The sequence below is a fragment of the Harpia harpyja genome, chromosome 7 (genome assembly GCF_026419915.1).
Source record: "Harpia harpyja isolate bHarHar1 chromosome 7, bHarHar1 primary haplotype, whole genome shotgun sequence".
Lineage (NCBI taxonomy): Eukaryota > Metazoa > Chordata > Aves > Accipitriformes > Accipitridae > Harpia > Harpia harpyja.
In genome coordinates, this window is record NC_068946.1 from 1,094,566 (window position 1) to 1,118,534 (window position 23,969).

The 23,969-nt window shown below is 54.0% G+C and overlaps 2 long non-coding RNA genes across 2 annotated transcripts; one reads left to right on the forward strand and one right to left on the reverse strand.

Moving 5' to 3' along the window:
- The first annotated feature begins 354 nt into the window (after positions 1-354).
- Positions 355-4,175, forward strand: LOC128144585 (uncharacterized). Its single transcript, XR_008236124.1, has 2 exons — positions 355-1,948; positions 3,205-4,175. It is a non-coding gene; the product is annotated as an uncharacterized LOC128144585 (long non-coding RNA).
- Positions 4,176-19,473: 15,298 nt separating this feature from the next.
- LOC128144154 (uncharacterized) lies at positions 19,474-23,427 on the reverse strand. The gene is made up of 2 exons (XR_008235988.1): positions 19,769-23,427; positions 19,474-19,732 (listed from the first exon to the last, which is right to left on the reverse strand). It is a non-coding gene; the product is annotated as an uncharacterized LOC128144154 (long non-coding RNA).
- Positions 23,428-23,969: the final 542 nt, after the last annotated feature.

The window sequence follows — 23,969 nt, forward strand, 5'->3', positions numbered from 1 at the left end:
GGCCAGCGCTGCCGGCAGCCTCCCCACATCAGCATGCACAGAGCTTCCCGCCGCCGTGATTCGCGAGTCGGGATGGAAGCGGCTCTGAAATCACTGGACAGAAAATTAAAAACTCCTGGGAGAATTTGCCCCAATCTTTCACTGTGCGTTCAGGAAAAACAGCTGCTTCTTGTACTCGGGAGACCCAGCTCCACTCTCTAGAATAAATTCAGTGTTGCCCTTTTCCACTCCGCACTTAAACTAGTCTTTTTTTTTCCCCTTTCAGTTTCCCTGGCCTGTCCAAAGCAAGTGATACAGAGGCCATGAGTGGCTCTTTCGACCCGTGCGGGGCAGCCGGGTGCTCACGCCGGGGCACGTGCTGCAGGGCTCTGATTTACCCACAGCCGGGGCAGGCGACACACTGCTGCCTCGCAAGATCCCATCGGTTCCCTGCGGCTCCGCAGTTTGTGGACTCTGGCAGCAGAGTGCCAGCGCGGAAGGGAGATGCCAGGAGCACGGGCATACGCTGCGGCTCTGGCACAGCTCGTGCCCAGTGGGTCGCTCCCGGGAAGCGCAGGCATCCTCACCCAGCGCGCCTTCCCAGGGCTCCCGTGCTGGCAGAGCCACAGTGCTAATTGGCTTCGTTACGGCACAGAATTACTGCAGTTCGTAGCGGACACACCAGGAGGGATGCGGGTGTCATTTCGAATAATCACTGTCTTGTGGCAAAGGGACCGCACGCTCCGGCAACAGGATCACTGCATCGAAGGGCCGTGATTCACCCACAGCCCAAACCCACGCTGGCAAACACACAAGGCACCGCAAACGGGAACGCAGCCGCGCTCCTGGCCGGTGGGTCTGTAATCGCCGTCACAGACGACAGCGAAGGCCTCTGGCCACGCAGAGAGGGAAACCGAGAGCGCGGCACCGGGTCGGACCACGCAGCATCCCTGCGGAGCTGAGCCGCAGGCACTCGGCATCGCGGTCCTCGCCGGCCCCGTGCCGCCCCGCACCAGCAGTGCGCTAACTGGCCTCCCCTTTGCCAGCCAGCGCTTCAAACCTCGCTGCGTCCTACTTGGGACTCAGAAAGCACTGCGGCCAAACCCTGAAATCATCTTTATCGCTGCCGTGGATCCCCCAAGCTGTCTGAGAGGGAAAGTACCTGCAGGTCATTAACAAGGGACTAACGGCCTCTTGCTTTTCCCACCCTTTCCCCTTTGATCACAGACGTGGTCCGGCTTTTCAGCAGCCTACGTACTTCTAAGGAAAACACCAAATTAAAGTCTCGAGAGCTCGCCCCGATGGGAAATTGCTGCCGTTTTCACCAGAGAAAATGGCTCGGTGTTTCCCCGGGGCGGTTTCCTCTTCTGCGATGCTCCGTTTCCTGGGATATCTTAAACTGTGGTATTAAAAAACCATGGATAATGATTACTGTTCACCAGCATAATAGTCTCAAGAATCAGCATCCCTACTTTTTGCAAGAAACATATCCCCAGGCAGTTTCCTTTGCATATAAGCGTACAAAAAAAGTTCAAGTGAGAAAAAATCGTATCAGCAAAGCACATTTGTATAGATGAATTATTTTGAAAATTTCTGAGCACCCAAACTAACTGCAGCAGATTTGAATTATAGAATTATAAGCAACACGTTCATTTTGATCCTCTGGGCTAAAAAGTTATAATTAGCACATGCACCATAAAACTGGCTTTTAATTAAATAAGCCTTGGAACGGAGGAAGTTTTGCGAGGTCCCTCCCTCGCTTACGTAAGGCAGGCGGCCCAAACGGCCACCGCTGGGGATGCTGCGACGGCTCCCGAGCCCGGGGAGCGTTAAGCAGAATTTTAAAGAAAGGAAAGAGAGAAATGGGAAATCAGGCAAGCGGGGAGCCCGCAGCCAGCAGCTGGATCTCGTACGTTAGTGACCCGAAGAGCCATCGCAGCCAAATGAGCTGGAACGATGGTTTGTACTGGTGAGTTAAGCTGCATTGCTGGATCTGCGGTATCCTAGGTTATACCGACAGCAGCTGCTGCAAGTGCCGGGCAGCCCAAGCGCCCCGCAGCCGCGCGGGGCATTGCAGCCGGGGGCTCGCCAGAGCCGGGGTATCGGTATCCTCCCCAGCGGGACGCAGCCCAAACACATGCCGGGAAGGCAGCGTCTTTACAAGGGCTGGCACGGAGGCCGTCGCTTGTACCTCCAAGCATCCAGCCTCCGGCATAGCCCGGCAATACGTCACGCTACCTGTTGCCTGTATTATAATAGGCTGAGTTTATTCACAAAAAGCATATGTTGCGGGTACCGAGCGTGGAAATGCCATCTCTCACAGTTGTCTCTTTCTTCACACTTTAAAAAGGCTGTAGGAAAAGATGACATATGGCACCTCAGCTTACGACGGTTTAATCGACACTGGTAGGGCCAGGGAAAATAGAGCAGAGCAGCGTTCCCGGGGGAGAGCGCCCGTGCCCGGTCCCACCGGGATGCTGCCTGCTGCCTCCCATGCCGGCGGGTGCCGTTACCCGCAGGCACGCGCGTTGCCAGCGCACACGCTGGTGCTGGGTGATAAAACGAGCTAATTAACAGGCTCCTCCCCGTCAACGCCAAAGCCGAACCTCTAGTTCTTCAAATGTGTAATTAAAGCACGCTCTCGTAATTATAAAATTTCATTCCACTTGAGCGAAGGCGGAGGCCTGGCAGGTGCTTAAATTAACTTGATCAGTTCCACTTCTCCGCTCCTCTGGAGAGCGGCACAGCCTGAGCAGGGGGGTGAGGGAGGGAGGATGACGATGCCGAGGGCAGGGTGGGGGGCTGGCCACTGGGACCCCCGCAGCAGGGCTGCGCCAGCACCCAGGGCAGGCGCCGAATGGGGCTCCCAGCTCGGGAAGGCTGAAGGCGGCTCTGAGGCTGGCGGTGCCTCTGGAAGGCAAAAAACTCGCCCACTTGCTGTCTCCGAGAATAACAAAAAGTCGTGAGAGGCTTGACGAGCGAGTGATGGGAACGGTGCCTTCGCTGCATGGGGAGGGGACAGGGAAGGCTGTCAGCACACATGCCTTGCGTAGCTGGGAAAGGAAACGCTGCTATTTTCCCTTAATATCCAAAATCGTCTGCAAATGCCATTGCTGGAATATTCTATAAATACTCGCTGTTCTCAAAGCCTCCTTCTCAACAGCCCGCCCCAAAGCCCACTTCTCTCTCCAGACCGCGCACCAAATCTCACTGTTCCCTTTCCAGGGGCGACAAACGGCACGAGCAAAACCATCGCGGGAACGCGAAGACCCGACTCATCACGCCCCAGACCCAGAGATGGAAAGCTGGAAAAGCTCTGGCTACAGGGAAGGCACGAAGCACCACAGATCACAGGAATGCATTTGTCTCTGCGAAAGCGCCCCGGGAGGTGATGGTCACCCCGCAACCACCGCCTTATTCAAAGGAAAAAGAGCTTTCCGTCCTGACAAAAACACCGAGGCTGGTGATGCAGTGGGTGTCCATCAGTGCTGGAGCCAAGCCTGGGAGTCACCCGCAGCGGTGAGACCAGCGTGGGGTGGGAAGCATCGCCTCTGGAGCAAACCAACCGCTGTCTCCCAAAACGGCCCGAGGGTCCAAGAGGAAGGGCCGAAGCGGGGGGGAAGGGAACGGTGGTGGTCCGCCAAAGCCCCCGCACGAGCTGGGCTCTGCTGGCTGGGTCTGGGCTTTTCCCGGCTGGGCTCCAAGGGGGAAGATGGGAGCGGGGCTCTGGACCTGCCCCTGCGGATGCAAAGCCCACGCAGGGGGAGAGCGGGTGGTACCCGTGGGGGCTGTTCAAATTGTGACTGTGGACAAGCCAAACCAAAACAAATAAATCACGCTAACCTATTTCCATGCCATTGTCCCTTCTCCGGGGGGAACAATCACTGCTGAGGATCTTTGCAAAAATTAGTTCCTGTAAGATCTGAGGAATCTTTCTGCTTCTGCACTGAGCACTGGGAGGGAGCCTATAAATCCACTTAGTCACACTCGCTGGATTACATTGGACCTTGTACTTCTGCTTTTATTAACAAGATTGTTTACTATATAAGAAGCTTTATATAACTATGAATCACGGGTGATTTGTACGACTGCACAGATGGGAGTTGCCAACCATCCGTTTTCTCTGTGCTCGCGTGAACCTCCCGCTCCCAGCCCATACCTAAAAAATAAATGAAACCCTTGCTGTGGTAATTAAATATCTGGCTCTACTCCACTTCAGTGGTGCTCTCGGTATGGGATTTAAGACTCCCTGATATTCCGGTTTAACGCGCGGGTTTGTATCAGTGCTGATGCAGGCATGAAGTTATCCCTGAAAAGTGTTCTCCATCCCGCGTCTCTCCCTTGAGGACATCCCTCGGGTGCAAGGGGAGACGTGCTGGCTCCCACCTGGAGCCAGGCAGGACACCACCATGCCCCAAACCCATCAAGGCTGGTAAGCGACAACAAAGTAGTTACCAACTACCTTGTTTATAAAGCGTGAGCACTTGAAGGCAAAGTTGCCAGGACTGAATCGCACCCTGCCCGCAGAGTGCGTGTCAATCTCGCCCAGTATCATTAAATGCCTATTTTATCACAAATGAGCGACCTCTGGACTCTTCCCAATGCTCACTGGGCTCCTCCTCTCTGCAGCCCTTTTTCCTCTCGATTTATACGTGCTTTTAAGTGACTCTGCCAAAGGGCGTTTATATAGCTGAGGCTAAGCATCGGTGTGAGGTGACAGGCAGATAGGAAGCATCAATTAATATCTCCGCCAGTTAACCACGTCATTTTCGGTAAAGTGCTGATCTTTAAGGACCAGTTGGTAGATTTAGCACAGCAGCGTCGATTTAAACTTCATTCACGACTTTGCAAAGAGGTGACGGGACCCGAGCTGGGGGCTCTCCTGCACAGGGGCTCCAGCTGCACCAGGGTACCGAACCTGACCGCAGGGGGGAAACAAGCAGCGTCCTGCAAGGAAGGTGCGCCCAGCTGGCTCTTCCCAAGGCGGACTACTCTCCTATCTGGGAACACCGGCAATTTCTGGAAGAAAATCGTATGGAAGCGCACCTTTCCTGCAAATTCAGGGAGTCTCTGGGGAAACGCGCGAGCCCTTCCCGGCCCCGTGGGCTGGCTCTGGCAGACCCGCTCGGTGCTGCTGGTGTTGAATTCACGCTGCGGACGACGACAGCGACAACTTTGGGATCCTTGTGAAACAGCCTGCGCAGCTATTTACTCTTGCGCTAGATTTAGACCACGCATTTAGATATTGATTGAGTCTGAGCCTCCAAGCAAAGAGTGCTAATTAGCGCATGCAACAAAGAGCCAGCTTTTAATTAAATACAGCTTAGCGAGAAGGACCTGCGACAGACAACTCTCCTTGCACGAGAGAGATGCGTGCAGGAGAGTTTCAGAGCAGGACCGAGCCTGCAAGGTTGCCCCAGGACGGGGGTCCCGCAGCGGGAGGGCTCAGCCCAGGACAGGGTGGTGGGGGGGCGGCTGCTCCCCTCCCCGGGGGCAGCCCCGAGCCAGGCACCCGCATCGCCGGGGCTGAGCGGAGCCGCGGGGCTCCCGCTGCCCGCTCCCCTGCCTCTCCTGCCCACGCTGCCTCCTCCGCTAGCCACCAGCCCTTCCTTGCCATTGCAAATAACCAAACAAGCAGCACGGAGAAGAGAATAATATTAATATTAAAAAGGCATTTATAGTTTTAATCAAGCTTTGGGGGGAAAAGACAGCTTAACACGGCACTTTACACAGTTGATAAAATGTTTGACATTTACTGGTGCCTGTAATGAATCTTGTCTCAATTTTCTCTTTTAAAATGCCACTCCAGATAGTCTATCTATCTGTAGGGTTTAAAAAGCACTTATCCAACAAAGCGTTATCACGACTGAGAATATTAAACGGTGGCTCAGTGGAGCACTGCCAGCTGCAGCGTTTGCTGGCACCCGAGCAAGCACTGAGGGTTTGCAGCAGCGGGCGAGAGCCGGGGTGGCCCCGCTATAGCACAGCCCAGCAAAACACCACCATTTTCCCACTGGTTTCCTAATCACTGAGTGGGAAGTCCTCAAGTTCCCAACTTATTCTGCTCCGTTTGCTCCCAGGACACACGCTCCCCCTTGTACCCATCCCCTAGCCGAATGCTCCCTTTGTTCCTCTTACAGAAGGCAGCCTTGGGATATTCACTCAATCATCAGGTACCCAGTAACCCAAAGCAGATGGCAGCCCCAGAAAACGGCATGTTTTCCTTTGCTGCAACTATCCCCATCCTCCTCGTGTGCTTTGATCAGTAATGAAATCAGTGAGCGCGGCCCCGGCAGCAAAGTTGGCGTCAGCCTTCCAAATCCGCTCTTTCACGATGGATTGGAAAAAAACATCCCACCCTGGGATTGTGGCTTTGCTCTTCGGCAAACACTCCTTCAGGTGCTGAAATGCAGTTCAGGCGTTACTCCGTCACGCCTTTCTCTTCCATCGCGTTTATATTTTGCCAAAGGAAGCGGCAGCGAGGTGGGATCGAGTCACCCGGCGGCTACAAACTCTTGTAACACCTCCCCGGAGGCCCACCAGCCTTGCGGGAATATTGGGAGCTAAGCGGCCGTTGCACCAGCGTGGCACGGCACGCGAGGCTTCGTGCTTGGTCATAGACCAAAGCAAACCCAAAAGTTTTGGAGGAGGAGGCTGGAAGTTTACTTTGTCCCATAGGAAGAGAGGAGGTGAGCCGCGCTGCCTGCTCCTGCCCGCCCAGGCTTTGTGTTTTATCAGTAAACGGCAGTTGTCTTGTGTAAATACAGCTGACGCTCCGTGGCTACTGAATGGGCGTTTATCTGCGGAGCGCTTCTGCTCCTCACTGGAAGGACACTGCAGAGGGAAATATCAGCAGCAAACACGCAGGCAGCTGCTGCCCGGCTGCGCGGCTCCGTCCCGGGCTTCCCTTTGAGTAGGCACTCTTAACGTCTTTCTCTTTGCTTTTTTTTTTTCAGGGGGAAGAAATGAATTATTCTATGGAAGTTAGTGCTTGTCTCAGGAGCCTGGTATAGAAAATTAGGTTTTAATAGCTTTGGAATTGAGGTTCTGCAGGTCAATAGGACAAGATTCTGCCAGTGAAATGACAAACCCATAAAGGGAAAAAAAGCAAATATTTTGTTACTCATCAGAGAGTCACAGTCCAAAGATAGCAGGCAGTAGCTTGAAATACTGCTGTGCTCTTCAGGCTACTGTAATGTTTAGTCAGAAGCTCCTTTTTTCTTGTTGTCTATATATATATTAGCTTTGGGAACAGAGCACTTGGCTTTCCATCTTCGGACGTGCCTAGGAATTTCTCAAGTTACTGCTGGAATTGGAAAGTTTGCTCTGAAATAAAAGCGCTCTGCCTTTCCTGATCGCTTCAAGCCCACGAACTGGGGACCCTGAGGATGCCCCGTCGGACGGAGGAGCTCACCCACAGCTAGCACAGGAGCGGACCACGACTTGTGTCACTTGGTGCTGAGTCTCTCTGGCATTTATGTTATTAGCAGCCTTTTAAAAACCAAGCTGATAACACAGAAGCATCCCATCCATATGAGAACAGGTAATTCCAAGTGAGTTATCTGAAGGGGAAACATGCAATGAGATAAAGACCAATGCACTTTAAATGGACAAACATAAATAAGCTACAGACTCATTTCCTGAGAGTTGGAGCTTGATCCCCCTTTTGCTAATTAAAACCACAGCAAAATCAATGGAATGAAAACCAGGAGACTTCGCAACACCTTTTCCCATGCAGGGAGAGGAGCTGGAAATTGCCTGCCGGCGGGGCAGAGCTGGAGCATGTGGCACAGCACCGGCACGTGCCCGGCACGGAGGCTCTGCGGGCTCACGGCCAGCGTCCACCGCAAAGGGCAGGAGCGGGAGAACCGGGGCTGCCACCGGCAGGTACACATGCTGCCCGGCCACACCGTCCCGGGCGCTGGAGGGCCGTGGGCTGCTGCACAGAGAAAAGCTACTAACTCAGCCGGCAGTGAAATTGCTTCGGCTCACACAGGACGCAAAACTTTCAGAGAACTTCTGCTGACGAGCACTGGAATGATTTGAGTCATTATTAAAGGGGCGAATGGATTATAATTATTCCTAATTTCATATTCAGAGATCATTACCATCCCTAGGAAGGGTAGACAGGGAGCCCTTGAGATCCTGCAAGTTACTTTAAATATTCATAGGGCTGAGAGAAATTTCTTGTGGTTTGGACGGGCTGTGAGGGGCACAGTGCCTCCGGCCGAAGGGGCCAGGCAGCTCTTCCCCCCGCGGCTGATGCTCCCCAAAGGTGCATCCCAGCCCAGGCATCGCTGCACCGGTCCCCTGGGGTTCACCAGCCCACACTGGTGGCAGCACCAGCCCAGCACTCAGAGCTAATACTCCGCTAAGGGACTGTGCACCAGCGAGCAGGAGATGGGACACCTCGGCGTGTTTTCCAGGTCACTCGCTGCTTTGTGGCTCTTCCAGGTTTTAGCTGCGGTGAGATGAGACAGAGGAAGGCCACAGCGAGCATGTTCTTGCCCTGACACACATCAGTTCGCTTGCACCGCTGCTGCGGGAACATGTTCCAAAGGCTCCCAACGTGGCTTTACTACTGTGCAGTAGCACGGATACAGCTGCCGCTCAACCGGCTGCAAATTCCCTCTTGCGAGCACCAGTCCAATCTGAACTTCCACTTCTTCAGCTTGATGCACGGGAACTAATGAAATTACCTCTGCGAGCCTGCTAAGGGCTGTAGGAGCTGTCACCTTGGACAAGCTCCCGAGGAAATCCGCAGGCTCAATTCTTCTCTAGGCCTTTTACTCACGAGTGGCAGCAGGTCATCCCTCCTACATCCCACGACGAGGCTGGAAACTCTCCCCAGAGCAGAGGATGGATGCTCCCGGCTTGCTGCTTGCAGCACGCCAGGACTTGCTGAGCAGCCACGAGCCTGCGCAGGCAGCAGGCACAGGCAGCAAGCACAGCTGCCCGGTGTCTTGTGCTAGCAGGACGCTTAAGCGCAGGCTCCCTTCTGGGTCTTTGCTCAGGCTTTCTCTGGGAAGAAATCAAGCTCAGATACTCCCACCGTTGTGTCAGCAGCAATAGAAGCGATCTCATAATGACCTAAGCCAGAAGTTGCCTTTTTTTCCCCTCTTAATATCCTTTGGCATAGGAACCGATGGAATATAAACAGTTGCTAAGGAGACTTTTAATAATATGAAAAGACTTGGAACTACGCTGTTGATGCAAAAACCATACACCTAAAAAGCAAAGCGGTTCCCCGTATCTGTCTCATCCCACCCTACCCGTCTCTGGGCTGTACAGCAGCAGTGGAGGGCAGGCAGCGGGTCAGTGGGTCAGGCTGGGTCCAGGCTGGCAGCTGCCGGCATTGATGCCAAAGCTCATTTGCTCTATCGCCTGCCCCCACGACCGGTAAATCAGCATGTGGTAATGATGGGATCAGCTTTCCCATAATTTCCCCACTCGAGGTTTTACGGCGGCGCTAAATCACCGATCCTTGCAGCGACCTCCACGGTGGGATCACGGCTGCTCCCGCGGGATGGTGTGCTGAGGGGGGGGACCGGGACACGGCGCCTGGCGAGAGCCGCTCTCCTCCGACTGCGGGAGAAGGCTCGCAAAGGAGCGCGACTGGGCACTGGTGATTTAAGCCCCGAATTACGCCTACCGCGCACGCTTCACTAACGTATAGAAATGTCACATTGCTTTAAGCATTGCGCCGAACTTCTGTCCTCCAATCAATGCTCAATTTCCTTCCAAGGATAAAGCTGTACATTATTTTTGGCTGACCAATTCAGCTCAGGGCACTCTTAATTTTTCCCCCTGCGCTCAGAGGACAAATGCTTCACTGTGCTTGCCTCAGATCAATGACAGAACAAGCACATTTCTAATGGCTGGCACAGCGCGTCCAAAATATATTAAATGTATTAACTTTGGCACTCGCCAGGTCTCGGGAGAAGCTCTCGGAGCTGCTCGCCTGCTTCGCCTCCGCTCCCCCGGCTCCTTTCTTCTCTCCTCTTCTGCCTGGAAAATTCCCTGTCCCCGAAACTGCGGCTGGCTGGAGGTCACCGCCACTTGCCGGCAGCTCGTCTCCGTGCCCCGCTGGGAGCTGCCCCGCCACGCTCGGCGAGCGGGAGAGGCCGGCGAGGCTCGCAGATGGCACGCAGCCGTCCCGCTGCCGCAGAGCAGCCGAGCGGTGCCGGCAGCGCCCGGGCTGGGAGATGCTCACCGCTCCCGCGGGCATGCAGGACCCTGGAGCCAACACGCGAGCAGAGCAGGGAGCACGGGAACGCATCCAGGACAACACGACCAAATGCTCCGTTGGCTCAGTAACACCCGTATTCGTAACATCCAGATGCTTAAAGCCTGGCCGGGATTCGCTTCAGGCTGAACTGCTGGGAGTGAGGCTCTCGGAGGAGCGAGGCGGGGGACAAGTCGGGTGGGAAGTCACCTTCTCGTGCCCCGTGCCGGGGTGAACCGGGCAGCAGGACTGCCCGGGGATGTCCCACAGGGAAACCCACGGGGGCTTTCCCACCGTCCTGCCCGCCCAGGCGCTGCCCCGGCTGGAACCAGGGCCGGCACCGACCCGCGGAGCGGCCGCCTACTGCTGCGCGGGAAGCAATTCCCAGGGCTCGCTCTCCAGCCACGCGCGGCCCGGGATTTCATTACGTTTTCAATAAAAAAAGTGCTGCAAGATAACACCCTGAGCGGCATCTGCCACGTGGGCTGCTGCTGTGAAGATGGGAAAATTGCCCTTTGTTCTTCAAAAATAAATCTGAGGGAAAGCCCTTTATAAGCAGGCAGCATTCTCTGGGGGCTGCCAAGGACTTCACAGGCATCGCCATGAATAACAGTTTATCTACAGAGTTTCATTCAAAAGGAAGCCTCAGACATGGCCTAAAATTATGGGGACGCTGTGAAAATGGCTTTATAAACTATTGCTTTTTCCTCTATGAGCAGCAGCAAAGTACAGGCCAGACAAAAGCCAGCCGAGACTCCAAATGTAATAAATAAGTCAGCGGAGCTGATAAAAATAAAGGATGAAATATAATTCAGCCATTCAGTGACAGATCCCATCTTAGCTGTGATATAGGGTCTGTTGAAACTGTCATTGCTTCAGGAAATTAAAGAATGAGCCCATTAGTAAGGATATTTAAAGATGTTCATATTAAGATTATGACTTCCCAGACTCAGCCCGTGCAGGCAACACGCTCTATTCGAAAGTCATTATTCACAGTCCCTTTTCGCTCCTGCTCTGAAACCCCAAAGGGTGCTACGGGTGCCCATGACGCGAGGGGGCAACGGGGGGCTTGGGCGACGCACCCAGGGGTGGCCGGGCAGAGGATGGGGGGGACAGCACCCAGCTCGACTTGTGGGTTGTCACAGCGATGGGAATAACCAGCCTAAACCGAAAGGGAAAGCGCACGTGGGGCAACCGGTCCTGGCAAGGGAACCTAATTGCCACCACGTGCGATTCCTCGGCACCGCAGCGGTGCTTCGCCAGGGCTGCGGCGGGGCCGACGCGTGCCAGCGCCTCGCACGCTCCCTCGGCTCTCCGGCGGCAGGAGCAATCGCTGTTGCTTGCTTCCACGTCCAGCTACCAAAGCAAACACCGCTGCTGGCAACAACGGAGCAAAGCACATAAGAAAAGCAAATAACCAGCGGCTAGGAAGCGCGAGGGGAAGGAGAGCTGCAGCCGAAGCGGAGGTTACAGGGAGCCTGGGAGGTGCCCGAAGGATGAGGGGATGTCGGTTCAAAAAGAAAAACAATGCTCAGAAAAGGGTGAAGATCTCTAGACCCGGTGTGTTGAAAAACTGATGGATAATTGTAATTAGCTTTCAGGATTTTTAATTATAGAAGGGGTATAAATAATCACAAAGCACAGCTTCACTAATGAGAGTCCTTGTGCTGAGAAACACAGGGATGCATTTGTTAGGGAGACTTTGAAAGCTCTGCTGTTAATTAGGTGCCTCGCAGCCAGCAGGGTTTCAGGAGAAGGAGAAACATGTATACATTTAAATCAGGCTTATTGTGAGAGGTATCCAACATCAATTACGGGATAGCAGGGTGCTAAAATGAACGCACTTTGTAATTAGCAAGTGGATCTGAAAGGCAGAGAAGAGCCTTTGTTTCCCTTTCAGGTGCCTGTCAGAGGTATTTAATGTTGGTCAGGACCTGGGGCCGGAGGAGAAGTGACCTGCCTTCCACGCGCATGGGAGAGCATCCCACGGCATCCCTGGGTGGGCTCCATAGGGCAGGCTGGGATGGAGCGGGGTTCAGCAGGACATCGCGGCCGGGGCCCCTGCAGCCCCGCGCCACTGCTTTTATTGGCAGGGAAGCAGAGGGCGAGGGGGAAGGCTTGATTAGTTTAATTTAGCGTGTAGCAAGGGGGAACGGGTTGCGTTTCCCCGCCCGCAAAACCCAACGGGGGCACCGGGTGGGCTGCTGAGGGGCCCGTACCTGAGATGGCTGGAGGGAGGTCCAGCCTCCCTGCGATCCTCTGCGGGTGTAGCTGTGATAAACCAGAACAAAATCAAACGGTAGCTAAAGAGAGCAAACAAGGACATTTTCTCCTCCGGCTTCTCTTCGGGGGACAGCTGCGAAGGGCTGAGCTTTAGCTTGGGGATGCTACAGGTTTTCCCATGCCAGGCACATGGTGCCGGCAGCGCTGGGAGGGAAAGGGAAAACGCAGTTATCCACAGCATCACCCAGCCTCGCCTGTGCCTCTCGCCGGGGCTGGAGCTGCTTCTCGCTCCGGCGCGTCCTTGCTGGAGCCGCAGCACGGTCAGACAGAAACAGCGGTTCGGTACGCCGGCTGCTAGTTAGCTTGCGTGTTTTCTCGCTGGTTATAAACGAACAGAAGAGGAGATGACAAAGACCGGGGAGATCCTTCCTACAGCACGCGTCTGCCTGTTGGCAGTGCCTGGCGTGCGGTGCCCCCCGCCAGCCCGCTCCGCCGGCAGCAGCCAGGCTCAGAAACCAGCGGTGAGCTCGGGCCCCCGCTAAGACCCACCAGTCTGATTTCCACCGTCCTTCCTTAAATTTTCTTCTTTGACCACAAATTCCAAGCCTTGCCACAGGAGTTTGTGCAAGTAATTATGTTTAGCCGGTATTTGGCTAAATCTAATGAAGCAAAGATAAACAGCTCAGCGTTTTCTTCCCTGACGAATAATGAATATTAATTTGGCTGTCAAAAAAGAACCTCTGCTCATTGCAAAAGATTAGATTCCCATGCTAAAACTTGCCGAGGGGATAGGATTTCACCAGAAAGGACGGCATTTTGGGAAAGTCCGCGTCTCCTCCCACACGTGCCTGCACAGGGGAGAGCAGAGGCACCTGCGTGCAACCCCGATGCGTGCTGGCTCGATGTCCAGCGGTAATTCGGCCAAGTGCTGAGGTTCTGCACAGTAAGGAACGAGCAGACAGTGCTCAGCGTTTGGATATATGTTGCCTCTGCAGACAAGAGCTGACTTTGCTTTTGAAGGATTTTTCCTAGATGGCGAGGGCCTCTGGAAAGCTGAGTACAAGGAAACGGCCCTTCTGACAGTGAAGATGGAAGCCTGGATGGAGAGCAGCAGGCTGGGTTCAGGCATCTTTGTAAGGAACGACCGGCAAGCCCCGTTTGACCCTTCGGTCTGTATTTTTTTTTGGCAGAAACCGGGCTGAGCATGAGCTGTGAAGACATGCCAGGCACTGCGTGTCCCACATCGCAGGCAGCAGTGACTCCAGGAATCCCCCTCCAGACAGGGAGAGCCTTCTGCAGGAAAATGGCACAAAAGTCTTCAATGGGTTATCCTCCTCCGCATCAATAATCCCACTGAACTTACGGTCCACCTCTACGCCTCCCAGTGAAACGAAGAAGAGCCCTTATGCTCTGTCCCCCACATGCAATGCCTTACTTCTAATTACTTTGTTTATTGCTTGATAGCTTTTTAAAATTTTATTCCCTACCAAGTTTTTATCACTTTGCCGTGTGTCGTTGCGGTAGTTGTCGCGTAATGCCTTTGCAGCTCAGCTTCCCAGTACCCGGGTGGGGAGGAATGGGCAACTCTTATGAACATGGCTGAGGCTTTCGGTGGTCTGCAGCGCACAGGAGGATCGTGGCCCCATTAAGAAACGCCAGGACTTCATTTTTTCTGACAGAATATTGCTAGCGAGTGAGACACGGGCCAGAAAGCCAGCCCTGCTTCTAGGAGGAGGACGAATATACCCGTACCTCTGGTTTTACACATGGTACATTTATGCATGGCCTAGGCATTAAAATGTAAATCGCCACAGACCATCTGCTGCACCTATTGCCAGGCAGAATTTACAGCGGCATAACAATGACAAATTATACAGAGAAATCATGAAAAGCTGCCTGATATGTCTTAGGAAAGATTTTGGAAGTTACCTGCATTCAGCCAGACCGTCTTTTCCCAGCTGTAAATTATTTCCCTGCACTCTCTGACTGGCTACAGCTGGAATTAACATCTGTGGCACATGGGAAGAAAACTTCAGAGCAGCCAGTGCTGGAAAAACAACGCCTCAGCGTCCTGAGCCTTAACTACAGCGAGATGAAGCCCCAACGTACGGTAGCAGAGAGCAAATTTTTGTGCATCGACAGAGAACCGTGTCTCAGGGAAACTCGTAAATAGCTGGAAGGCGGAAAACTGTTTCAGAGACTAAACGTTCACCGCGCTGGAGAGAAAGCTGCACCAAAGCATCTTCTCTGCCTTGAGAATAAGCCTCTTTTTGCTGCTCTGAAGCCTTTCCCTTTTCCAGTCCGACTATAAAGCGCGATGGTGAAGCCGGATTTTTGGTGGGAAGTGGAGAAAAGGTTCCCAGGGCCGGGGAGCCTTCGGCACCTGGTGATCATGGAACGGCTGATTTGTATGAATGCGCTTACCAGCGATGTTCGCATCTACTGAAGCTATTACATTAATGCTCAGGAACGATCACACCCACCGCACAGCTCGTTATGCTCCATAAAAATTTAATGGCAAATGAAATGTGCTGTTGTGCGTAAATCGATATTGTTATTCTCTTTTGGCAAATGATGAAATATATTGTTTTCATAATGAAAACCATCATGGCAACGTACTGGCGTTGGGAAGAAGAGAGGGAAACCAGGGGATGGCAAGGAGCGTGCGACCTCCCATCACGGTCGTGTCCCTCTCCTCATGTCGGCTGGGTTTGTGCTGCTGCCCGAATGCCACCCCGGCATCACCCCACGAGGGCTCCCAAACCCCTCCGCCTCGTCAGAAAGGGGCAGAGAGGCTTTACTCCGCCAGCCAAAGCCTTTGCTCTCTGGGACGTGGCATCGGCTCTTCGTTTCCCCCCGTGCTGTCCCCCAGCCCCGTCTCCATCGCTGCCTTCAGCTGCCTCTGCACCTGGGCGGCTTGGAGGATGGGGGAACATCGCTCTTTTTCTCCTGGCTATCACATTTCTGTCGCCGGTACAAATGACTGGGTGAGCGCGCAGTGCAAACGCAACCCGGCATCGTTTATTTCGGGAGGGAAACAATCCCAGAGTTCCGGCTCTGTACCCAGGCGGGAGGAGGTACCAGCAGTGCCCATCCCCGCTCCCTCGCCTCCTTTCTCAAGAGATGTTCAAATTACCGAGGTGATGTTTCACCTCACCATTCACGGTTTTGCATCTTAAGTCCAATTAGTGTTTTCTCATCAAGCAGCTGCTCATGGGTCCACAACGCTGGCAGCCCGCTTGAGCGGTGGCCGTGAAAGGGCTCGTACTCGGGGCACGGCGTGGGAGCCACGGGGAGCCACCCCCGCAGCCACGATCGTTCCATCCCCGCGGCCACGATCGTTCCATCCCCACGGCCACGATCGTTCCATCCCCGCGGCCAGGCTGCCGTCAGAGAAGCGCAAACTGTTTGTAACGAGCCCAAAAGCGCCGCGGCTTCAGCAGCTGCGACAGCCGCACGCTGGGCTCTCAAAATACTGGCACGGGGCTCTCCCTTTCTGGCACTTTCTCCCTGTCTTTTGGAGTGAAACATCAAAGCCCAGCCCTGGAGGAAGATCCGAGCTCTTCGCCCTTACGAGTGTGTATTAATCTGCCACTTGATGGCCGTTTTTAGCAGCGTGGGAAACGTGGTGCTGGTGCTGCTGCCACCGCTGGAAGCCTGGGGCCAACCCTGCGCTCCAGCATCCCGCGGGATGCTCCTGCTGCCGGCCCCATCCCAGCCTGGCAGCCCCTGGCTGCCGTGGGGTCTCGGGGGGGGGCTCGCCCCGGCTCCCTGCATCTCACCGCTCAGCATGGCCCCCGAGCTGCGGTGCTCCGCGCCGCTCGGAGCGACGTCTCGGTGCTAGCATCATGTTAATCCATTTCTAAGTTTAACCAGCACGTGGGCTGCAGTGAAATGTGGTTCGCACGCGATGTGAGGGAAAATGCGCGGCTCCTCCCAGGGAGGGGGTGGGCGTGAAAATGAGTCCGCCAGGGTGGGCGAGGGGAAGGGATACCCAGGCAGTCGCTGCGGGGCACCCGGCTTTGCCCGTGCCGGGGCCCCCTGGCCGGACCCCCGCACGTCAGCGTGTTGCGGGGGTAAATTGCCAAGCCGGCTCCTTCTAGCACGCTGCCGGCGGGCATCCCTCTACCGAGGAGGGAATTGAACCCTCTCATTCCCAGCAGTTGCTCTCAACAGCCCCGGAGGGATGCGTCGAGCTCCTCGATGTTGCTCTTGAGCACCGGCACCCCGTGTCCCAGGCTGTGCCAAAGGCTGAAGAAGCAGCCTGAGAGCAACGGGGGATCGAGTCTGTCCGTTTCAAGGGGCGCAGAGGGACAGAGGCTGCTTCTCGGCACCCGGCTCCGGCTCCCCGTTGGCAACTGGTGCTGCATGCACTGCAGCAAGGCAACCACGACACCCCGGAGGGAGCGCAGGAGCACACCCAAGTGAAAGCGCTGGAAGGGGACTAGAGAAACAGCGTCAGGGTTTACTGTAAAAACAGATGCTAAACTTTGAATTTGGCAAGAGGAAGCGACTCCGGCATCTGCTTGAGAAGATGCCGGGGCTGGGGAACGTGGGGCTCCCAGAGCCCAGCAACAGACTAACGGAGCCCGTCTTTCCCGCTTGTCCTTAGGCAGCTCAGAGACCACAGGCACTAAGATGAGGCAAAGCACCGATGAGCACACCCGCTGATGGGTTTAAAATACTTAAACATGCTAACACGTTTGCCGGTACTATTGAACTTCATTCTCTGCAATCCAGGCTTCCCAGCGGCTCTGCAGCCCCTGAGCTTCAGCACTTCCAACCTGCTTTTCTCTCCAGAGCCTGGCTGCAAAAGGGATGCGTGTGGCTGCTGTTCTTCCGCTTATGGTTATGACTGAGTATTCCTTAGAACAAAAACAAGGGGGAAAAAGAGATGGTGTTCTTGCCTATGCAAATACAATATGCATTCAGATTCAAACAAAATTATAGCAAATAGAATCTGCAGCATTGGAGATAAAAATGGTAATGAGTTTTAATAGTTCGCTTTGATTTCCTCTATTGAAAGCGACTCTGGGAGGCTGATATTGTACCGGGAGATGTTAGATCCCCGGTCACACATCAGGCAGCTGTACAGCTTCCAGGGGGCGAGGGAGAGGGAACGGCACGCTGCCGCTGCTGCCGCCGCCGCTGCCGAGCATCTCGGCTGTGGCGAGAGCAGAGAGCCGTGAGAGGCGGCCATTACAGCAGGCGGGCAATTAGACCAGCAATTGATCGTTAATATGCTTTTAATCAATAACCTGGGCAACGCTGAGAGCTGGATTGATGTTGCAGGAGTGTGAAGCACCCATAAAATTGTCATCTGAGTATTTGGGGAGGGCGAGCTTCTCCTCCGCTGCTGATGAGCTGGACGGGGATGTAATTGGCCAGACCAAAGCAGGAGCTGACTGACATATGATTTAATTTCTGAAGTACCCATGTTACTGCCAGACACATACACTTACGTACAGCTCCAGTGCTACACCTGCTCCTTTCACCAAGGCTCTACATTCCAGCTGACGGGGCATGTACACACACCATTGTCAAAGCAGAAAGCCAGGTTTGTCATCTTCTGTTACCTGAATGAAAAGCGTGATTGAACTTGTCACTGATACCACTGAGAGCCGATAAATTAACGATCTTACTCCATCCCTGTGTGGTCAGCCACAAGCACAGAAGGAATGACAAAATTAGGAATGAATTGCCTCTGCAGCCCCGCAGGTGCAAAGCACCCGTAACTCTGACCTCAGCAAAACAGCCATTGCCTCGCTCCGAAGCAGAATCACATCATTTCCCCAAGCAGCTTGCGGCTGTGCAGGCAAGCCTTGCTTGAGCAAAATGAAGTTCTCTTCAGTGGTGGGGCCACTGCTGCCGGGAGCCCGCGCGCCCTGATGAGCTCCGTGTGCTCGCGAGGAGCCATCTGGGTCAAATAGCAGGAGGGAATCTCGAAATGTTCTTTTTTTTTTTTTTCTCTGAGAGCTCAAGGGCGAAATTTGAACATCAGAGGCAGGGAGACGTATTCCTGGGCTGATTTGTGAACATCATGTTGAGACGTCTAGGATCAGATCTGAAAATATTTTAGTGATGCAGAGAGTGATTCAGCGAGTCATCTGGGTTATCCACCCCTCGCTGAGGATGTGATTGAAATGTTTGTGGCTGAATATCATCCGGGAAGAGCAGAGCAGTCATACCCGGCGTATAAACTGTCATGTTTATATCCCAGGATCTCCTCAGCCTCATAGCAAGGCTGAGAGGAGCATTCATCATTTTCATACACGCTCTTTGGGCTGGCTGCGGGGCTTTCTCATTCAGCACCGCTGCCGGCTTTAATCTGATTGCGCCAGGCGGGTTGGCCAGAGCCCTTTCCTCAGCCTCACCCGCAGCAGGTCCGGCCAGGAGGGACGAGATGCTCGCGGGAAATGCCGGGGACACCCCGCGGCTCGGCAAAAGCTGCCCCCTAATTCTTTCACACCAGAAATTGTAAGCGCGGGAGGTTAACTTCTCGAGCCCGTGGCCCCGCGGATGTGCTGGGGGCCCGTGGCTCAGCCCGGGGGCTGCGGCAGTGACCCGGGGGCTGAGGGGCCGTCAGGGCAGCCGGCTCCCCCCAGCCCCTGCCCCGGCATCCCTCCACCACGGCGAGCATCCCGGCCGCGCCGCAGCTAGCTCGGCGAGAGCCGCGCAGGCTGCGGGGAGAGCGGTCTCCGAGCGGGAGCAGCCTCCCCAAAGGTATCTCCAAGCACCTTTTCGAGCGGGTGCCGTTTGCTTCCTGGCTGCTGGCGGGCTCAGATGAAAAAGCGCATTGTTTCTTCCCTCCCTGGCTAGCCAGCTGCCCAAAGACAAATTGTCCTCCCTTGGGGTGCGCATTATAAATGCTTAAGCAAATTAGCCATAAATAGAAAATGTAACATATGGGTCTGTAGATAATGTTTCATTATAAATTATCATATTCTCCAGGGAGATACGCCTCTTCCCTTCACACCAAAGACTTTGTGTTTCTTCTTCTCTGCAGATTTTGAGTTTCTTCTTCTTTTTTTTTTTCTTGGTAACTGTTTCTGACAACGATTGGACTCAGTAGTTGATTTCCTGGGTGCAGAAATTGGGATATGAAACTCACTTCTGCTGCAAATCCTCTCAGATTTAATACTCTCTCATTAAAAAAAGAAAAGAAGTTAATGCAGTTCTGATGAAAGGTGTCTGAGCGAAAGCCCTGAAGATTAAACGTGGCTGTTTATCCACAGAACAGTTACGCCAAGGACAACAAGGCTTCTCCCCGCGCAGGCAGCCCTGCCTGCAGGACGGCCGCTCCTGCTCGCTCTGCGCCCAAGGCTGGCAGTGGTGCGGGACCACGGTCCCAGTTCTCAACCAGATTTAAATGAAGCGCTTTCCAGATCAAGAACGCCTGTGCATTATTCCCTCTGTAGAGCTGTCTCTGGGCCGAACCGCTCAAGAGGAATTTGCCCAGCGCAGAGGCATCGCCTTGGACGGCCATCCATCACCCCAATGCCCTTCAGGCACTGTGGACCGTGGCGAGCAGCACCGAGCACCTCCCTCCTCGCAAAAGTACTTGAGAACTGCGTTATTGTTCATCTAGCTACAGAGTCCTCAAAGGAACGGACTCCCCAGGCAGTCCAAAATCCACCTTCCACGTCTTGAAAATTGACTGGTTTGGTGGTTTTTTTGGTTTACTTATAATTCCGTAGCTTTGTTCCTCTGTTGATCCAGAAATGAGTCCTCACTGTCCGCCTGGGAGGTCTCAGCTCACCCCGGGAAGGCATTTCTCTTCTTGCAGAAAGCTCCCTGGGCTGGCGACTTGCTGGGGTCTCGATCCTCACACAGACATCAGCAGAAAAGAGATTTTTTTTCAGAAAACTTACTGCATAAGTAAACACAGACTTTGTAGGCCAAACTCACAGTGCAGCAAGCAGTTTTCTACCACACGTATATAGGTGTATATGGAGGTCTGTCTCCATACAAAAGAAATTGAACTAATTTGAACCACTTCAAATGAGATTATTGTAGACTGAGAGATTTACCAGCTGTAATTGGAGAAATCTTGGCACTTGCAGCCTGAAGCTAATCGATGTCATCAAAGCAACTGAACAAGTCCTGATTTTGGTAGTAAGAGTCCCACCTGGCATCTCTGCCTCTCAGTAATAATGACAGACTTAAGGGAAAGACGGTGTATAAAGTAACATCTGTTGCAACGCAAATATTTGGGAGGATTGTGCCAGCTCGTACCGGAGGTGCTTCCTGGCCCAGTCGTACATGTAAAACGTCCACTCGTGGTTTGTCAGCATCTTCCTCGGGCTGCCGGCAGGATGCAGAGCACTGGCAGCACGCATGCCGAAGGGATGCTCGGCGAGCCCGCGGCGGCTGTAGAGCCCTTTCTGCGCGAGGCCGCTCCGCTGCAGCACCCCAAGAGCAGCCCAGCGACACGCTCCAACGCTAGAAGCGGCTCGGTTGAGTTTTTGTTAAGCGCCCTCGAAGCGTCCGCTGGACGCGGGTGCAAGCATGGGAGGTCCCACAGAGCCGCAGCAGCCAGCCGTGCGGCAAAGCTGTTGCCTGCCAGGGTTGTAAAGCAGAGACCGGCTTATTTGCGAACGCTTTGGGAAAATAAAGTAAAAACAAAAGAGGCAAGCGAGCAGCGGAGTGACAGCAGAGCAGAGCTGCATCCACCATAAGGCAAGTCCTTTCCAGCGCTCTGGGCGAGCCTGAGGATAAAGGGATGATCCCAATCCTTCCCGGGGCCAAAATAAACCCTGCAGGGAGGGATGCGGCCGTGCACGGAGCCTGCGGGATGCTTTGCCCCGTTACCCCCGTCCCTGGTGCGATGCAGCGCACCGTCAGGGAGGATTTGCAGCGGTTCCTCGGCAGCGCTGAAGGGTTTAGCAGATATCCTGTTATGCCGGGGGACAGGTGACTTAACTGGGTCAGCTGGCTTTGCTCTGAAAAGGCTTAACCCTCCGTATTAGCCTCCTTAGCAAGTTTTCTGGCAAACTTCAAAAAGAGAAGGAACAAAATATTCCGATTGAGCTAGAATTTCACGCTTGACGCAACCTGGGGGAGACGTGCCCTTGCTGGCTGCATTGCCAGAGACAGGCTTTGGGTGCCGGGGGTCCGACCTCACTCCCCCGCGGGGTGCTCGCACCCTGGCACCGGGGACAGAGAGGACCCAGCACAGCCCGTCTCATCCTTCTGCTTCTCCATCAGGACTCCCAGGGGAAGACGAAGGTGCCATCGGGAGCCCCGAGCTCAGGGCTGTCTCTGTCCGGGATCACTCCTGTCCCTTGAGGCTTTCATGCTGTGCCGTGCTCTCAGAAGGACCTCCGGGGTAGCGGTGACAGCGGTGGGGCCGGAGTCCCTATGGAATTGACTTTGCACATCCGAGCCGGCCGCAGGTTCGCCCCGCGCTGGAAGGTGGCGGCCGCCATACCTCACAAGGCTTGGAGAAACTTTCTGCCCAAGGAAATATTTACCTTTCCTCCACAGCAGCAAAGCGAGAGGTGGAGCGGAGCTGCCCCTTCTGCATCCCTGGCTGAGAGATGAGCATTAAGCAAATCAGCTTAGTCATTTAAAATAAATAACAACCCGAACTTATCCCTGCCAGTCGCAGGGCTTTGGCTTATTGTTCCAGTCAAAAAATAATTATCGCCCTCAGGCCTTGGAGATGAAAAAAAGGGGAAAAGAAACAGAAAAGGCAGCAAGAGGGAAGAGCTGCAGCAACGAGTTCCCTCGCCAGCTCTGGGAGCTGATGCAGTTTTCCTGCAGGCACGGGGAAACGATGCGCTGCCGAGGGAGTCGCAACGTACCCGGATGCTTCAGTACCCTCCTTCGCTCCTTGCCAACGCCGTGCTTTTATAGCCTTGGAGTTGTACTTTTTTTAAAAAAAAATCCGTGGCTAATTTTTCACTCTGCGGCACGACGCACTCCCTATAACGAGATGAACAGATGCAAAGGCAATCTTGAGCGTGGAGCAGCGCAAGCCATTGCCAGCAAACCCTCCAAACCCGACAGCTTCGGAGCCCTAATCCCGTGGGGAATAAGAGAGGGAGGCAACACTCTCCAGACATCTCAGCTCTCCTCCGGAGGCTGCGACGGGCTCCGGGGCAGGCGGTGATGCCCTTTGCACGCAGGATTTCAATCGGGTGGCAAAACGAGGCAAAATCCGTTTGCTCCGTGTGCCGGCGATGAATTATTCATCCCCTCCCAGCCAGCATTTACATGCAGAGGGCTGCCTTAATATTAAGCAAACAGCAGGGAGGGGGCAGGGACGCGGGTCCCCTCACGCTGCCTTCGGTGCCCGAACGCGGCAGCGCGTCTGCGGCGCTAACGAGCTGCTCCAGTGTAAATACTGCATACATCCAGGAGCGGAGCGGGCGCGTATCCTGCATGTCTACGCAAAGCAAACACAGATTATGCCGTTTCTTCAGGCCTTTCATTTCACACGTCATTTTTTCTATATAAGTATAGGTTTACATGAGAGGTAATTATCATCCTTTCAAAGCTCTTCGTGCAGAGTAAAATGAGACGGAGCATTACATTTGTAGTATAATCGTAAATAAAAAGGGCCGTAATAACCGCCAATTAGCACATTAAAACACGTCGAAGACTTGTCTTATCGCTCCGGTGTAAACAAGACCTCCAGGAACACCTTATATCGCCGAGACAGCGCCGGCGGTCTCCCTTCCAGAGCCAAGTTACACAACACCCTTAAAAACAGCTATTAGTCGGAGTCAGACACATTTTTTTCACGAGGATAAATTAATCACGGGCGAGTCCGTTCTCTCTGCCGAAACACCCGGTGCCAGACAGGGAGGAGAGGGGCCGGAGGTGCAGCCCAGCCTCCTCTTCCCAGGCTGCAAGAGCAGCATTCCCGGCTCCCGTCGGCAGGCTGTGGGGAAGCAAGCAGGGATGAAGCAGAGGGGCAGCGTGAAGATGAAGACGAAGGAAAAAAAGGCCAGGAGCTCATTTTTGCTCGTACAGTTTGGCACCGAAACAAGCCTTACCTGAACAGCATCTTCGCCCAACGCTTAGGGGCAGGCGATAGCAGAGGCGGGGGCTGCCCCCTGCCCCGGGGCAGGGCCCGATGGATGCTGTGTCGGCTGCCGAAGGGGAGATACCAGCTTTTCTGTGGATTTCTGTTAAGTACGTGGAAGGCAAACAGGCTTAGGCCTTTCCCAAAGCTGTGATTGCAATCCCCCAGGGAGACTCATTTTCAAATGATCTTGTTAGACATTGTTAGGAATTGATATATTTGCATAGCATGAATGTTAAAACTCAGAAAGAACTCAAATGCCAATTAGAACCACGGCGGTTTTTTCACCCTAATTAATCAGTCATAAAAGAGCAGCTCCAGGTGTTTTTCCCTGACTAAACACCAGCAGAAGTCTATCGTTATTAATTTTGATGACCCAAGTGTCATCACCATATGCAGATTTTTTTCAAGGTGATGGAAGACTGGAAACAATTCAAGACGCAAGGCAGAAGCGCAGCAACCCGCTCACTAAGGATCGTTCCCGGGGCCTGGGGACCGCTCCTGGGATAA